General features: G+C 41.3%; 1 pseudogene; it reads left to right on the top strand.

Annotated features, from left to right (window-relative positions):
- Nucleotides 1-6,546: 6,546 nt before the first annotated feature.
- On the top strand, nucleotides 6,547-7,044 carry LOC143663404 (large ribosomal subunit protein eL42-like; annotated as a pseudogene).
- The last annotated feature ends 622 nt before the right edge of the window (nucleotides 7,045-7,666 follow it).

Genomic DNA, 7,666 nt, shown 5'->3' with positions numbered 1-7,666 from the left:
AGAGGGTTTCTGGGAAGGAAGGGCCTGAGGCTGTCCTATAGGCCTGAAGTGGGGCATTTGGAATAGACTACCAGCATCAGGAATGAATACCAGGTCCCAGGAGTCAGGACCATAAGGGCAAAGGATCCCAAGATGTGTAAGAAGATGCCAAGACAGAAGATGTGAAAGCAATGCAGAAAAATGGCCCCTACTTCATTCTGCTAGTCACAGGCTAGTCAAAGGCTCTCATGACAGTGGCTTTATGACAGTGGCTGAAACCAGTGAGTCCAAGGTCCATGGATGGGATTATATGCAATCAAAACAGTGTTCTCAGCATTTGTGCATTTTTCTGAGGACCTATAGTCCTCTCTCCACTTCTCAAATTGTTTGTGGCCTAGCTCAGTGAAAGAGTGCCCCCTGTTCTCTCTCTCTTCCTTTTCCCAAGCTGCCTCATCTGGGAGGCACACCTGAAGCTAAAGCACCAGTCCCACCTGCTATACACATCTGTCTGAACATTCATAGTTGCTGCTGACCTCAGCAAGATCCCGTTTGCTTGGACCATGCCCAAAACACCCAACGCTCTGATGTCATCTAACCCAACCAGTAATTGGTGATTTGGGTGCTAGGAAACAGGGACAGCACAGGTCACAGAGTCATTGACCTTTGTACAAGTTATTGATCAGATTTCGGTGTGGTTGATCAAGACCACTCCTCTTCTGCAAACTCATCTTACTGTTGAAAGCCAATCTCTTTGGCTTGGTCCCAACACCTGAGTTCAACAGCACTTTGGTGAATAAACCCTTCATGGCAATACAGCACAAGAAGAGAGAGAATGGTTCAATCATTCATTCAATATGTATTTACTGAGCATCTATTATTTTCCAGACACTGCCTTTGGTATGGTAAATAAAGCAAAGAACAGAAGCATCAGTGTCCTGCTCCTGTGGAGCTTCAAGGAGTGAAATATGACTAGGGCATAATTATTGAAGGAGAAGTTAATAGAGTAGAGGTCAGATCATGAAAGGATGTGTAGACCACAGTAAGAAGCATGAATTATAAATGATGGAAGAAACAAGAAAAAGCATAATACATGAGCCTGACCTAGACTGAAGAGAGCTTCCCAGAGCCAATGAACTTGTTTAAAACAAGTTATCAAGAATAAATAGGAGATAACTGAGGGGAATGAGAGAACCATCAAGTGCAAAGGACCTGAGACAGGAGAAAGCATGACATTCACAGAAGAAATTGTGAAATGTTTTTAAATGGGCAAAAAATGGTAACTGGATGTTCTGCCTCACCTTTTTCGGTTTTCTGTGCCTTTCACTATCTTTGAGCTATTGTACAACTATTGCAAGTTGTATAAAACTGATAGCAATGCAAATTATTCTTGTCCATAGAAATGCAAATTAATTTTGTTCAGTGACATGCAATCTATTGTTATGCCGTGGATATTGACTAGTTTTTACTAATCTGAAAATTCATTTCAGCATTTCCTGATTGTCTATATGTCACTGTGAATTTTCCTTTGAACCCGTTATGATATTTTACTGGTTCTCTCATTACTTAATGAGTTAAAAAAAAATCTTTGACACCAATTCATTCTATATTTGTATGAAAGTTATGATTTTACCTTAAAAAAAAGATCATTTAACAAGACATGCGAAAGGCCAGTGTGGTTGGGTTCTCAGGTAAAATAAAGGATGACTAGTTAAATTTGACTTTCAGATGAGCAATAAATAATAGGGCATGCTTACACTAAAATATGATTTGTGACTTATCTAAAATTCAAACTTAATTGGACATCCTGTATTTTCATTTTCTAAATCTAGCAACCCTATAGTGTGGTCATTGCTAATTCTGTGTTCCCACTGCAGCTCCTATTTGCTGGCAGGGTTAGGAACAAAAGAAGCACCTGCCATTCAATCTTTAACTACCTCTCAGAAGCCACATGAATATGTCTCCTATCCAAATGCCAAAGCAGGGATTTCATCTTCTGCTTTAAATACGTCAGCTTTGATTACCCCCCTCATAGAGGGGCAGGTGTAAACCAGGCTTTCTCCAACAGTACCGCTTTCACCCTGTCTATAGTGTCATACATAGAGCTGAAGAAGTTTTGGCCAGTTCTGACCAACATGGAAACTGCTGATTTTCAAATACTGCTAGTTCCATGGTTTCTATTGAATTGATCAGTTGAACTAGATAAACAAGAGCAATCAAACTGACATATTTTTAAAAAACTGAACAGACCAGTTTTTTGTTTGTTTGTTTGTTTGTTTGTTTGACTTTTTTAATTATCAGTACTCTCGGAAAAATTGCTATCTTATTTCCTACATGCCTGTGAAACACTTCCATTTTTTCTACTCCACCCCCCACCCCCACCCCACCGAACACACACAAGACTGTGTGAGGTGCCATTTACTCTAGTTTGGGGACAAAGGGAAAAAAGCATGACAAGAAGGACTAATTCCATGGAACACACACAGTATGATTTGATAATTTCTCTGATCTCACATGTTCCCCCTACTCCACCCCTCACCCTTGCCCCTATCTAAAATTGTCTGTCTTTTCCCCAGTAAAAATTAGGTTGAAGCTTTTCCACATTCAGCCACCTCTAGAAAAGCTGATATAGCCTCATAGGAATAGCATAACATCAACCAACAGTGTTGCAGGCATCAACTGACAGGACATAATACACAAACCAAGAGCTTGAGTGGAGGCAGAATAGGAGCTTAGTAAAGGGGTGGGGGGGACGTGCAGGAAGGAGATGCCAAGAGAGGGTGAGGATAATCCAAGTATGGGGGAAGCCTGAAGACACGCCTTAGGTCTCAGGCTAATCTTGCCGGTGATGTCTATAATGTACAACATAGGGGAGTATCACTTTAAATTTGAGACCAAATGCTCTTGTGATTTCGTCCGCCTTTCCCTCCCATGTGGAGATATAAGAACCCTCCAAAAGAACTATCTTCATGGGAATACGAACGTTTTGGCTGGCTAGGCATCCTCACAGGCTAGCAGCAGAGATATAGCTGCAAAAAGAAGACCTCCAAAAGACAGTTCCAATCACCAGTGGGACCTTGATCATATTCTCCCTGGAGCCCCGTTGTGTCTCAGATGAATTACCACTTTCCAAATGAAGAAAACAATGAGCAGGTCAGACTCTTCCTGAAATGGAGGAGTAGGAGGCTGGCAGATAAATTCTCTCCAGATTGAATAAATGCTGGGGCTTCCGAGGGGGATCACTGTCCCCAGGAAGCATCCATCCCTTTTCAAGCAATGCCTGTGCACATCAACTTTGGCTCTCAACTTGTGTCATATTTCTCAGTTATGAATTGGCAGGCACAGCGTGCGGTCAAGGAGCCATTACAAGCCCTCTCAAACAAGATCTTTTTTTTTTTCCCAGGGACCTAATTTCTTAAAATGTTGAAGCGATTGTTCCCTTAGAAAATAGGACAGTCTCTCTTTGAGGCTGCCAGACAAAAACAAAACTAAATAACCACAACAGAAAAAAAAAGTCTCTGAAAGGATAAGGCACAAGCAGGCTCCATTCTGTGCACCTGGGGGACCCCCGCCTTCCCGCGAGCTGTAGCTGCTCCATCACTCTAATGAGAACAGATGGCGCCCGTCGGGGACCGGCTGGATATTATATGCCTCCCATGTCCTCCTTCTGAAACCAGATTTTAGCAGATTTTTTTTTTAATGTGAATTGGACCCAGTTGTTTAAGTGGTAGCCTAGATGTGTGCCAGGAAAGTGGGATATTAATACGCACGGACACATTCACCGCTGACTTTTGGAGAGCTCGAAGCACTTTATAAGGCGGGCCTGGGGTCTTCAGAAGGACCTGCCTACTTCAGAGATGGAGGAAAAGGTTGCCAGGAGCAGCCTATAGGAGGTGACTCACCTAGTCGCTGGTCCCCAACCCTTACCTCCCTATCTGCTCCCCCCATGATTCCAGCCACCTAGTGCTGCCACCTCAGTCAGTCCTGGTCCAAAGGCTGGGAGGACGAGGCGTTCACCTGGAAGTTTCAAGTAGAAGAGGACCGGCTGAACCTCAACCTGGTAATTTGGTTTGTCCCCCCACACGCACACACACACACTCACACGGTAGAAGTCACCTTGCCTAAGAACGATGACTGTTCGCACCCTGTTTGCCTGGCGACTGGGTCTGGATTCCACCCCCTGCAGGGTAACCACAGAATGAAAGCCAAAAGAGAGTTAGATTTCAGCAGCAGAAAGCTCCTGACTTTTAAAGTCTGCTCTTCACAAAGTTGTTTCATTGTCATAATTACCAGATTTAATTTACCTCTATTTTCGGGTTTCAGGAAGCCATAAAGTTAGAAAGAAGAGATTTTCAAAGTAAGAAATGGAAATGATGAGAAGAAGGCAGCCTGAGGAGCAGAGACTGAAAGAGCAAAAACGTGTCTTGAGTCAGCTAAGGTGTCTGAAAAAGGAGAAATGAGAACAACGTGAGTGGGCAGAGAAAATGAGAAAGAAGGGGCATTTGGATGGTGAACTTTGAATCAGGTCAGAGATAAGCCCAAATGAAGTTCTCAGAAGAAGTTCTTAAATGGTGATCAGTCGTGGGGCCTAAATGCATGTAAAAACTCAAATCACATTTCCTTGTTGCCTGTGAGACATGCTCCCAAATGATGGGATTAAACACTCAGAGTTTAGGATTTCTTCTGCCTCTTTAAAAAAAAAAAATTGTATGAGCAAAAACCAAGAGTCATGTAAACCACACCCCCTCCAACTAAAAAAAAATTTTTTTTAATTCAAAAGCAGGAGTTATAGGAGAAACGATAATGATAATCAACCGAGATTTCTTTCCACCTCCCCAGGATACAGCTATCAACAGAGGCCATTGTGACTGAAATCCCTGTTCCACTTATTGTTCTTAATTCATATTGGCTAAGTTTATGTGTAGAAAATAATTTCTCAATTGTTTTACAACTCTCTTTGCTTGTGCAGGGATGGACTCCACTTTGGTTTCTAAACATATGACCCTTTAAATAATATCCAGCAACAGAGACCTTTAGTAATTTTAGAGCTACCACTTACACAACTAATAACTATCTTTGATTAAGTATGTGTTATGTGTACACACATTACAGAATATCATTTTTACAACAACCCACTGAACATGCATTATTCTTCCAGTTTACAAATTAAGAAACTGAGGCCCTGGGCTATTAAATAAATTGTCCAAGACTACGTACCTAGTTAGTAAGGGAGCAGGGAACTGAAACAAAGTTCTCTCTTTCTACTACGCCAGACTGCATCTGTGCAGCAAACTACATCTACCAGACCCAGTAGGACATTCACGATGTAATCCTTATAATTATATGGCACACGACAGTTGACAAAGTACTTTATCTCTATTATAATTTAGTACATGTTGAAAGAAGTGGGATCAGGAGTCTTTAGACCCCAAATTCCAGATTCTAATACCCAGTGCTCAGACCAATTATTAAATATTATTTCTATAGAAACCATCTTTAAAATAGTCACAAGCAGTGTTAATGACAATGCAAGGACACGGGAACTTTCTATACTCTGCCTGAGAATGACACATGGCACAAACATGTTGGAAAATAAGTTGGTAATAAAAAATTTTTAAGTCCATACTTTTTGACCCATTAACTTATATGAAGATATAAAAATCACATCTTAAGAAAAGGATGAAAAATGCACAGAAAGATTAATTTAAAGGAATATTGAGTAAAGGATCATTTATAAAAGTAAAAACTTGGAAACAACCTAAAAGTCTTGAGAATCAAACAACCTAAAAGTCCTGAGAATCATTCATTGGCTAAAAATATTATAATGCATTTTTATAACAGAATGCCATACATCCATTAGATTTCATATTGTCGAAGAATATTCAAAGATATGACACTCCCAGTACAGTTTCAATGGTCACAAAACAGCATATAAAGTATGATTCCCCAACTTTTTTTCTAGAATACACCTACATGTAAACATGACCAAACATAAATAGACTACTGGTGTCACGGTCAGGTTCATGTGTCAACTTGGCCAAGCAGTGGTACCTGTTTGTCTTACTGGACAAATGCTGGCCTGTCTGTTGCTATGAGGACATTTCATAGAATTAAGTCATGATCACGTCGGCTGCAACCACAGCTAATTCCATTTGTAATCAGCCAAGGGGAGTGTCTTCTTTAATGAGTGATGCTTAATTAATAATCTAATCACTGGAAGCCTTTTAAGGAGGATTCAGAAGAGACAGGTTCGCCTGTGGAGTTTGTCCAGACCCTCCGTCAGAGTCATCAGTTTCACAGCCTGCCCTGTGGCTTTTGAACTCCACGTTCCCACGATTATGTGAGACATTTTTATAAATTTTACAAATTTACGAATATTTCCTGTTGATTCTGTTTCTCTAGAGAACTGTAACCAATACAACTGGAACAATGGTTGTCTTTGGGTGAGGGTGTAATAGATGATCTTTAATTGTCTTTATGTTTTTCCAAACCATATATACTGAATATGTATCTTTCATAATCGGATAAAAAGAAAATGTAAGTTTTCGGGCTGCTGGGGCTCCCGCAAACATGGTAGGATGGTGAGGATGGGGCCCGGTAATATCCAGTTGAATCCTTCCCCCCACATTGACAGTGCTGTCCCACAGTTGGTCCAGCCCCCTGCCTGGATTTGATGTGCTAAAAAAAAAAACCTCAAATCGGCCCTGAAGACACCAGACTCTGGATCCAGGAATTGAAGTGGTGGGGTCAAAGAGAAGAACATTCCTCAAACCCACTGGACCATCTGTAAGAAGTGCAGCAAGCACCGAGCCCACAAAGTGACACGCTACAAGAGGGGCAAAGATTCTCTATGTGCCCTGGGGAAGCGGCGTTACGACAGGAAGCAGCGTAGCTACAGGTGGGCAGACTAAGTCCATTTTCTAGATTGTACTGAGGCTTGAATGCATTGAGCCCAACTGCATATCCAAGAGAATGTTGGCTTCTAAGAGAATGTTGGCTACTAAGAGATGCAAACATTTTGTACAGGGAGGAGACAAGAAGAGAAAGGGCCATGTGATACAGTTCTAAGATTTGTCTTTTGTTATGGCAATAAAATCTTGAGGTATGGTCACTCCAAAAGAAAAAAAAAGAAAATGTAATTTTTAATTTCTAGTATTTGTACAAGAAAGCCTCCCTACTTACTTCTTTGCCGTGGGGACTCCAATTCTCCCACTCACAGCTGCCCCCCAGCCTCAGGTTCAGGTTGGAGCTCAGACCCCCTCAGCTTTGCATTCATCAGCACTCCATTGCTCTTGGAAATGTGTCTCCTTGAGGATTCTTAAAACTTCTGTGGGGTCTCTGAAGGTTTGAATTATGTCCTAGTCATTTCTGTACCCCCAGAAAGAAACATAAAGTCTGACACAAATAACTGCCCAAAAAATGTTCATTCATTTGCCATTTGACAATAATGCCTCAAACTTTTACTAGACACACACTGACCCATTCCCAGCCTTTATCATAGTTAATGAAGCTACCACTTTCTTGCCAATGACATGCAAAGGTAAGTGTTATCTGCAACTACCTTTAAATGCCTTTAAAACTGATCTATCTGCCCTACTTTCTCCTTTCCTCCTTTCTTCTTGAAAGTTGGAACCTGGACAAGGTGGTCGTAGCAATTCCTCTTTGACTTTAGTGGATGGTGGATGAATGA

The sequence above is a fragment of the Tamandua tetradactyla genome, chromosome 19 (assembly GCF_023851605.1).
Source record: "Tamandua tetradactyla isolate mTamTet1 chromosome 19, mTamTet1.pri, whole genome shotgun sequence".
Lineage (NCBI taxonomy): Eukaryota > Metazoa > Chordata > Mammalia > Pilosa > Myrmecophagidae > Tamandua > Tamandua tetradactyla.
This window is presented reverse-complemented; position numbering and strand designations above follow the sequence as displayed.